General features: G+C 49.6%; 1 long non-coding RNA gene across 1 annotated transcript in view; it reads left to right on the plus strand.

The window, feature by feature from the left end:
* Positions 1-10,995, plus strand: part of LOC309611345 — a 189,021-nt gene that overhangs the window by 168,153 nt on the left and 9,873 nt on the right. The window lies entirely within an intron of this gene.

The raw sequence follows: 10,995 nt of genomic DNA on the forward strand, positions 1-10,995 counted from the left end.
GAAAGGAGCCTGAGGCTTTGCGGGGATGGGAACCACCGGCTTCCAGCCATGTTTTGGGTGCAGGACGCTCAGTAGCTACTGAAACTGGTTAATACTTGTAATGTTCCTTATCTTCTTAGCTGGATCTGCTCAGTCTTTTAAACTCTAGAGCCATTTCGGAGGAGAAAGTGCTGGGCAGAAAAAACATGGCAAAAATTAATGAGCTAAGTCATTCTCTTCAGCAAATTCAAATCTGTGACTCAAAATATATTTCAGCAAAGATGTTTAGGGTCACCCTTCAAAATTGCCTTGCCTTACAAAATGCTGCAAGGTCACATTTTATTGGGTAACTTCCATTGCTGGCTATTGGTCCAAAACTCATGATATAGAAGACTATTACCTGTACAGTAACGTCATTCCTCAAAATAAAAGAAGCTAATTATCTTAACTTGGATATGGATTTAAATTCATTCATCCAGAATGTCCCTAAATGTCGGATTGTTGATTTGAAAAATCATCTACACTCTTACGTAACCCAGATTATATCGTATGTAAAGTCTATTGATTAGAGTTGAAAATATGATATTCCAGACCCCACGTAACGTATTATTATCATGTATAGACTCCAGGTGCTCAAGGGAGGGGTGCAAATCTACACGATTCGCTTTAATGAAAAAGTGTACGTTCATTTTTTAAATCAACTGACAGATGTGAAAAAACCACGTAGCCAGACAACTGCCCGATGACTCCGCAGCTGCGGGTGCTGAAATGAGTTATTTCCACTGAGGTTGACGTTGACCTCCACTTACAGTAGTTCCTTCTGGACTGAGTTTTTCCTGGGTTATGTAACATACAGCTTTCAAAAGAACATTCCTATTTATGATCAAAGTTTCAATTTGCATGTGGGGAAAGATGGCACATAGATCGAGGAATTCAGCTTTCTCAGTGGAGGTTCAGGAAGCGGGGCTGAGCGTTGGGGCTTCAGGAGGGAGCAGGAGGGGAGAACTCGTGCCCTTGGACCGACCTCAGGAGGGGCCAGAGTGGTGGCAGGGGCTGGAGGGGCACTCAGCATCCCCAGGGCCTCCGGGCACTGGGATTTGACTCTGTTTGAGGAAAGGCAACCTGACTCTGCCTGGACCCACCCAGACCCACGACCATTCTGGGAATCCTTATTTTCAAACCAGAGTGTGGGTCTCTAGATTGGACCAGAAAATATTTTGTGTTTTTATGATTTCACATCCAGTTGGCGAGTTGTTATGGGAAAAACTCTTTGTTTTTCTGATGCTGTACACAGAGACAAGTCAGGAAAGAGGGCAGCTTTCAAGGAAGATGTAAAGTGTTTGAAGCCAGGCATATTTCCAGCTCCTGTACAGACTCTGGAGTTGGACTTCCCCCGTATCTTTGCTTCTTCTCCCAGATCCCCAGCCTGCGTGACTGCGGCCAAAGTCTACTAAGACTCAATGCTTATTTTAGCCCGAATCCCCTGTCCAGCAGGCTTCGTGCCGAGCCTGCGAGGTCTGGGTCAGGGTGCCGACGCACCCGGCTCCGGATGCCCGTGTCCTGTCCTCTGGACCCCGCCCCTGGGTGCCTGCATGGGCAGCGCCTGTCTCTCTCCATTCGGTGTTCCATCATCCCTTCGACAGGTACAGACGGGGGCCCACAGGGCTGCAGCCACCTCCATGGCATCGTGTGTGACACAGGTGATGATGATGTGGAGGACAGCTGCTGGCTGTGGACGGTCCTGTCCCAGGGGCTCCCACCTGGTCCCCAGGGTAACACGTGCACTGCAGCCGGTCCTGATAGAGGCGATCTGACCTCAGGGGCTCAGCACGGGCACACGAGCATCTTCCCGTGTCGTCTTCAGCCTTTCCTCGACAGCTCAGCGTCCTGGTCCCCAGACACGGCGAACCTGGATTTCCCTTAAGGAGACCACCGCCCGGAAGCTGCTCCAGTGAGCGCATAATTAAGCCCCTGGCGCTGCTCTGGCTAGAGCCCTCCCAGGGCCCACCAATCCTCGGCTGATGCGTCTCCGCCGCCCACCTCGCCTTAATCGTCAGCCGTGGCTCTGCCGCCACTTCCCAGCATCTGTCCCATCCGAGATGGGACATCACGTGTCCTGGCACCTGCCCCTGGATCTTCCTTGCCTGCCCTGCTTTGAGGAACAATGAATTCTTACACTTGAAGCTTGAATCAGGACACAAAAGGTGATACTATTTTTCATTTTGTGAGATTCATGCGGAACTATGCGTCTAATACATTCACACTTACTGGATGAAGATAATAGAAATTTAGAAGCAGAGATACTATTGATTCTCTGCAAGATGTATTACCCGAGAATTTTGGAAATAGAAGATTCCGACATGACAGGATGGCTAAGGTGATTGCCTGTAAAATATAACCTATATTCGGGATTAATGACACAATATGTAATTTGGAGCAAGTAGTTAATTTGATAGAATCATTTTGTCAGAATTTCTAGGAAAATAATGCTTGAAGTCTTCTTAAACGATCAAAACACTGTAAAATATTTGAGAAGGGGGTTTGCTTTCCTCCATTTCTTTCGTGTGTATACACATGCCGTCGAGTTCGCACTAACCTTGTGAGCGCTATTAAAAACTTAAGTGGAAAGTGAATTATGTAATAGCTATTACTGTCAAACATCACACTTGCTTTGTCAGCCCTAAAAGGTCAAATATGCTTTTTTACCGTCGTTATCATCCCTGCTTTCCGACAAGTAGAAAACTAGAAACTCACTAATGGAATGTCTACTTTCTCTTATTCTAACTTCCCTGGTTTTTCTAAATTCCATGAGAACACCCAGTAGGATCTCTGCCAGCTCATACACCTCTGAAAGGTAGCTTTCCTTTTAACCAGTGATTTATGAAATTGGTTATCTTGTCATTTAATGGAAGGAAGGTGTCAAGTGCGGTGGGAGCTGGATTCTTGATACAGGAAGTGCACCTGTTGCTTCCTTCCGAGGTGACCAGTGGATGCAGAGGTTGCTGTGTGGTAGCCTGGTGGTCACCCCATGTCCATAACCTGCATTTCTTCACGTGGGAAGACCGGCTCCTCAAAGGCAGCCCCTCCAGGGGGCTTCCTTGCTCAGCTGATTGTGATGCTACTTTGTTTATACCAGCATCACATTTCAGCGGTGAGTCCGTTGGGCTAAGCTTCAGATTAAGAACAGACAGAGTAACTGTTTCTGCAAAGGGCAAGAAAGCTGAGCAGTTAGATCAGCGCTATTTTCCCTTTCAACTTTTAAGTGGCTCCTAAGATCATAAACCGCCTTTGAAACCTTTGCGATTGGTTAATGAATGCTGTGTGGTCAACAGAAAACTTTGTTAATGTCTCACTCATAATTTATAAACAAATTCAGCTACGAGACATATTTTGTTTAACACATGGATGCCAGAGATTTGAAGGGTTCTTAGGGATTCTGAACTGGGAACACTTGCTGTAGTTGATGTGAATGTCAGATCTGTGTGACAATTAGGGTCGGTCCAAACTCTAAAAGTAGGTTTGGCAAGTCCCCGTGAGTCTCTGCCAGATGCATTTTTCATGGATGGCAGAAAATTACTCTTCTGTTCTAGCATTCATCTTCCTCAACTAGTCACCCTGTTATAATCCAGCCCCTCCACATCTGTACCATCTTCCTGATGGAAATGGACACATCTACAGATAGACTAACTGATGTTTAAGCTTGTCTGGTGCTTGTTAATCACAATAGAAAGAAAAAACGAAACTCTATTTGTGGTCAAAATTCTCGGACAGAGAGTGGTAATTTGAGAAACGATATAGTTCCTCAAATTCCAGTGATACCCGCTTTGTCCACACTTCTGCCAGTCGCCCTGCCTCAGGTCACATCTGGGTGTCTGGCTAAATCAGGGTATATCATTTTGGGGCAAGGTTGTCCCTTTGGAGGCTAGAACAACATACAGAAAACAAAGGTGGCACCTGCACGCCATGGTTCGACAAGGCCTAATCACTTACAGACCCAAAACTCTCTCATTAGCTGCCAAGTTATCAAATTTCACTGCTGTAGGTAAAGCCATTACTCCTGAAGACCCTATTTAAAAACATAACTACTAATTAGTAGAAGTGATAAATTAATCCGCTGGTATCCATTATTACATTAGCATGAAATAGCCCCGAGATAATGAGATTTTGCAGCTTTGGTTTTGCTACAGCTTTATGATGATTATGACAGAATATAAAAGTTTATATCCATTGCTTTCTTGAGATTAAAAAATACAGTGTGTCATTTAGAAATTGTGTTTGGCTATAGCAGAGCAGTAGAGACCCTAAATAACCATGGCTTAGAGAAATGAGGGATTTGTTTTTCTGGGGATAAGCAGCTTGAGGCTGCGTGGTAGGTCCATGACATCCCATGCTCCATTTATCTTTCCCTTCTGCTGTTCTTAACACATGCGTGCCTCCATTCTCAAAGTCCCCTCATGCTCACAAGACGGCTGCTGATTTCTAGGCATTATTTTTATATCCTAGCTCAGAAGAAGAACGATGTATAGAAAACCAATAGAGGCATGAGTAATTTCCTTTTCTGGAAATTCTACCCAATGACCACAAATTACGTACTGAAAATTCCTACCTGGGTGCAAGAGAGGCTGGAAATAAAATATTAGCCTGGGCATATTGCCACTCCAAATGAAATCTGGCAAGAAAGAGGAGATGAATATTGGGGAGCATTTTCTGCCAGGACAGACACATCACCCAAATGGATTTGCAAATGCTTGTAACGATTGGGGGAGGCATCCTATGCAGAGCAGAAGCTGGTGTGGTTCTGCAAAGTGAGTTTATTGAGACCATCACAAAGGACCCTGTGAAAGGAGGCCCTCACGTCTCCTGGAAGATCAGAGGGCTTCCTCTCCTCCGAAGACCAGGAGAGGTGTGCCTAATTCAGCATAACTCACTTCCACTGAAAACGACATGGGAACATCATGAACATCAGCTTGTTGCAGGCCTTGAGGAGTTCGGAATTGACCCGCATCCTCCCTGTGACCTAGGAGCTCTGCCGTTACAATGTGTGCGTGGTTCATCCTATCATTTTGCTTCTGAATCCTTAGCATTTTGGAATTCTCTCTTTTGTGACTGTCACCGTAGCTTATAAATTCACTGGGAAAACATCCCCGCGACAAAGAGCAGAGAAGAAAAGTCCTCTTAGGCTGAGTTGCTGTGGACCCGGCCTGCCTTCCTCTCACATGCCAACCTCACCCCAGATTTGATGCGCAGGGGGACCCACAATTACACAACCCAGAAGCTTGGATCGCTCATGACTAGTGGAAACGATCAATTTTTACCCATGAACGCTGTGAGACTACTGCATTTGTTCATTTTAAAATAAAAATGCTTAAGTGAGATTTGGCCTTTTAAGTAGAGTCTGAATGTTCTCAACTGTCTACACTACACATCTTGCCTTATTACCCATGCCAACTCTCTACACTGCAGAGCTCACCCTATTACCCTTGTCAACTGTCTACACTGCAGAGCTCACCCTATTACCCTTGTCAACTGTCTACACTGCAGAGCTCACCCTATTACCCTTGTCAACTGTCTACACTGCAGAGCTCACCCTATTACCCTTGTCAGCTGTCTACACTGCAGAGCTCACCCTATTACCCTTGTCAACTGTCTACACTGCAGAGCTCACCCTATTACCCTTGTCAACTGTCTACACTGCAGAGCTCACCCTATTACCCTTGTCAGCTGTCTACACTGCAGAGCTCACCCTATTACCCTTGTCAGCTGTCTACACTGCAGAGCTCACCCTATTACCCTTGTCAGCTGTCTACACTGCAGGGCTCACCCTATTACCCTTGTCAGCTGTCTACACTGCAGGGCTCACCCTATTACCCTTGTCAGCTGTCTACACTGCAGGGCTCACCCTATTACCCTTGTCAGCTGTCTACACTGCAGAGCTCACCCTATTACCCTTGTCAGCTGTCTACACTGCAGAGCTCACCCTATTACCCTTGTCAACTGTCTACACTGCAGGGCTCACCCTATTACCCTTGTCAACTGTCTACACTGCAGGGCTCACCCTATTACCCTTGTCAGCTGTCTACACTGCAGAGCTCACCCTATTACCCTTGTCAGCTGTCTACACCGCAGGGCTTGCCTTGCTACCCAGCAGCCGTGCACCCCGACGCACAGGTGAGGTGGTACCTAGGACAACGGCAGGGATGTTGCTGTAAACTGGCTCCCAGGTGGGGTCGAACTCTCTGGAACCATGTAGGTAATCCCTCCCATTTTCCTCCGGACACAGCAAAGTGGTGACTGAAACAGGGAGTGTGGGCTGCGACAATGTAGGGGCGTCTGCATAACAAACCTGGGAAGCCTGCCGGAAGTGGGGGAGGCAGGAGGGGGTGCCTGGTGGGAATGAGGGTGGAGAGAACGCAGGGGTCAGGGAAAGCATTCCTGGAGGCTTGCGGGGGCTGCTGCTTGGACCCGTGTGTCCTGGAAAGTGGCCTGTGTCCCTGGCTAGGAGCTTGTCCACGAGTCCAAGACTTAAACCAGAGGAGAAGCGGCTCATTGGTCAAGACCAGCCCAGTGACTGGACGGAGGGCCCTCCAGCTCAGGGCCAGGGTCATGGCCCTCTTGCCCTTCAGAACACGTCTGCTCCCCCTCCCAGAGCCAAACCACCTTTGGTCCCCCTCCTCTTTGTCAATATCTCATGCCTTACAGCACGTCACATGATTAAAAAGAGAGGAGGAACGTGCAGTGCAAGAGCCCTCTGTGTGGTCTCATAAAATATTAATGGATTCAGAAAGGAAATGCGAAATCAAAATACCCTTGCAAGCTCGGGCCTGGCTGGGCCGGTGTTTGCTGTGAGATCCGCTTTCAGATTTCAGTGTGGGCTGGCCACGTGTGCTCGGGGGCGGAGGGCCCAGAGCTGGGCTGTTACTCAGCTGGGGGCCCCGCCCCGCAGAGGATGCAGCTGGGCGTCATCTCAGATTCAGAAATTGCTCCTTCTCAGTCAGCCCTTCACTATCCTGATGGAGACACAGACACCCGGAGTCTCCATCCCCCCGCAGGACGAAGTGGGCGTGTGTCTGGGGACGCCGAGATCTCGCGTCTCACACTTGGAAGGGATTCCCAGAGGCCTTACTGTAGCCCCCGCGCGGTTGAGGGACCCCCACGAGCACCTCGGGGTCCAGCCTCCTCCAGAGCAGATGAGTTTGGTCACTGTCGCTCTGTTCTTTCAGCAGCTATTTGTCTGGTGCCCACGTGGTGTTGGGACAGGGGGAATCACAGGTGAACAGGAATGTTCCTTTCATCTTGACCCCAGATCTCTCTCACTTCAGGTTCCCTCTTGGCTGTTGTCTGTGAGGCCACACGCGGGGAACACGCCGCCTCTTCCTTGGCAAGTAGCGTGTTCCCGATTCCGGGGCCCTGACCGTGCTCTCTCTAACTGTCCTCCTAAGGTGATGTTTTAACAGACAGCGCATTTCTGACACTCGGTAGACACTTAAAACACATTTAAAAGAACCCCAATGGGACTTTTCTTAAAGCTCTTGAAGTACCAGTTCCTATTTGAGGGCAGTTAGGAAAAACCAACTGAACCTAAAGGAAAAGGTAACCTTCCCCCAGTGAAGACGTGTAGGTTTAGCTCTGGCCCACAGTCGGGGAGAAGCGCACCGACACTTGAAGTGGAACATTTGCGGGCAAAGCGGCCGTCCGGAGTGATTACTGAACACCTTACAGGAGGGCAAATTGTGGACTCGAGGTCTCTCTTTATGTTTTGGAGCCAAGCCAGTTTCTGTTGATATGGCGGCCGTGTCAGGCCCTCTGTGGGCGTTTGTAGCAAGGCGGTGATGTGAGATGGACGACCAAACACTTCATCAATCACTGCCGCGGCCAATGCGCTGCCTGGTGATTGGTGGGAAATTCAGGTCATCCATCTTACCCCATCACCTGCTCTCTGCACTGTCCAAGTAGATCCAATGTTCCCTCTCACTTGTTCAGTTTGCCCATCCAGGCAGTAGAGCAGCTGGCCGGCGAGAGGGCCCGGCAGGGACCCCCTGGCCCCTGGTGCTCCTGGGCCGGCCCTTGCAGGACGAGCTCCCTGCCAGGAGCCGGAGTTTCAGCACCACCAGAAATGGAGGAAAGCGCCAGGCAAGGTGGGGCGTGAGCTGTCGCCCCAAGCGGAATCTTTAACCATCAGAAGGAGATTTGCTTACCCAGCAGTAGAAGTCGTTGTTTTGAAGGAAATCATAAATTCCACAATTGAAACCGGGCTCTGCAAGGGGGAGGGAAACTGTGTTGCTTCAGAGATTAAGGAAAAACAAAAGCCACACAAGCCTTTATTGTCAGCTTTGGGACCAAGGAACTGTACCATAACCTGGAAGACAGTGATGTAATTATAACCTTGACTTTCTAGGCTTCCTCCTGCCTCACACAAAAATCTGCAGCGTCCATGTCCCTTCAGGCTAACCTCTGACGCCACGAGGTCAGAGGGCAGAGTCGTTACGCTGGGAGATGTGAGTTTCGGGCTTCGCTGATGTGACGCCGAGCTGGGGTAACCTGTGCTCCAGAGGGGCTGGTCCAAGGGCAGGTGTGCAGGCGCTGAGCCCGTGGGGCTGCTCCTTAGTGAGGGTCTCCTGGAGGCCACGCGCTCAGCCTCCAGTCCGTTCAGCACGGCCCAGCGGGCTCTTTCCTAGGGGGCCTCAAGTAGAGATGTCTGAGCTGTGAAAGGGAGGAAACCCTGAATGCAGAGGGAAAAGCCAGGGATGCATCATGATGTCAAGAAGTAAGCTATGACCTCAAAAAATCTTTATTCTTTTATAGACAGCTTTTCCTTAAAATGCTGCAAGTACTTAACCCTAAGCTGGGTCTCCCTTAGGTGTCAAAGCCCTGCCAGCTCTGTGGTTTCCAGTGAGCGTGGCCAGTCCACCCCGTGCCGAGGCCCCGACTGTCGGTGCCGCAGGATTCCCGTAGGATTTAGTGCTTCTCTGGCACCAGGGACCACAGGGCCTGGGGGTGGTTGGCGCGTCTTTCTGCCGCCACTTGGCCTCTGCTGGGTTGGATGGGGCGGAGCGGGGAGGGCAGAGCCGCCCCTCCCGTCTCCCCCACCGCCGGGGGTGTTGCCTCCGTCACTGGGAAGGACAGGCTGCCACCTGGCGGGAAGCCCTCACCGTCCCCGGACGTCGATAAACCGCCGGGAGGGACAGAGTCGTCACTTCTGGTTCGGGAGAAAGATGAGGTTTGTAAGAAGTCATTGAACTGCGTTCCTTCCTTTATGGGTGTCCGGGGACCCCGTGGGTACGGGCGGATGTGGCCTCCACAGGGCGCTGGGGTCCACGCAGGCGCCGCTGCAGTGGGTCAGCTCCGGGCCCGAGGGAGGCAGACGTGGGCGCGGTCCACCCCGGACAGGGCACCGAGAGCCCTACTCCCTGTGGACAAAGCAGCTTCTTGTTTCAAATCAAGGGCCACTTCAGGACCCTGCGACATGAAATAAGTCCTAGGATTTAATCAGTAACGGTGTGGAAGGCACACGTGGTCGGCTTGGTCAGACAGGGGTGTCGACTTTATCAAAGCCCCACGCCAGCCCCGTCCACTGGGTTTGGGACGGTGAGTCGCGGCAGCCCTGAGCCCTGCGGTTTGGGTCATAGCTGCGCGTGGAGGAGTCCTTCAGCAGCTGTGACGTTTCTGCTTCACTCAGCAAACCTTGCCCTCTGTTCCTGGGGCACCAGAGCCAGAGCTGCAGACAGAGACCCCGGGTTCGGGGCTGCCTGGACCGCTGTGTGGTTTGTCGGCAGGTTTTCGAGGCTCTGGGAAGTGTGCGGACCCCCGTCCGTAAGTGCTGTGTGTTGACTGCACGCTCCAGGGTTGGTTTGCATCTCGGGTTCCCGGTGAGCCGCCCGTGTCCCTGTCAGTTGCCGTGGGCACCTTTGCAGAGAGGGACGCACGTTCCCGGCCAGCTCTCTGATGTGCAGGCCGTGCCCACAAAGGTTCCCTGACTGGGCATTTGAAGGGATGACGGAGCCTGAATCACAGAATATGATGATGCAGAAACATGAAGGAAAATACTTTTTATTTTACCAACATTTATTTACAAGCATTCCCGTCAGCCTTTTATGAAAGGGCTAATGCTCCTTTTTATATAACAGTAAAATGTACAAAACGTTCATCTGCTGTCTTACAATCTGATAAGGCCAGTGTCTCGCCCTTCAGGGGCGGGGAAGGAACACGACAAACATCCTGGGACGTGGCCTGAACTTGTGAGGGCAAGAAACTGAACTGTGGAAATTTCCTCCCTAACCTGATCAGAGAATAAAACAGTGCTTCCGAGGTTCCAGGGTTTACTTAAGGATGCACTCATTTAATTAGGGCATTTTAATAATGACATTTATGTTCTTATTGGCATTTTAAGTCGATTTTGGGGAGAGAGTTAAGAAGGGTGGGATGAGAGGGCAGCTCTTCCAGCCCCTGGAGAAACATACATATACAGACTTTCCCCGGAAGAGGGGTTCTAGACCCCCTACGCCTCACCTGATGTCCTGGGTGGGCACCTACTTCTCCCACTTCACTGCCCTGTCCCTGGGATGAGGAGGGGCCAGGGCTCGCATAATTGACCACTAAAAAGGTAAGTCTGTTTGATCATGGTTGGAAATATCAAATTTGAGCTGCTGGAAACTCTGTCACATCAACAGAGAAATTACACGTTTTGGTCAATAAATTTGAATAAAATAATGGGATGATTTATGAAAAATCTGTTAGGCTGTGTGGACCTCAGTTGCCTGAAGTATAGAAAGAAGGAGTTGGATACTACATCAACGTCTAAGTTCCTTTAAACTAAAAAATTCTATTCTATTCTGTTCTATTCTATTCTATTCATGGCCCAGTGCTAAAACCAGAAATACTTTCATTACATGCAGGTCTGACTTACTGGCATTTCCACAGCACATAAAACAGCATATTTAATGCTTTAGCATTATAGCAAAAATAATCGAAAACATTCACAGGGAACTGATTCAATTTCCATCAATCTTATTAGAAAGA

The sequence above is a fragment of the Balaenoptera borealis genome, assembly GCF_965194805.1.
Source record: "Balaenoptera borealis genome assembly, chromosome: 14".
In the NCBI taxonomy this organism is placed as follows: domain Eukaryota; kingdom Metazoa; phylum Chordata; class Mammalia; order Artiodactyla; family Balaenopteridae; genus Balaenoptera; species Balaenoptera borealis.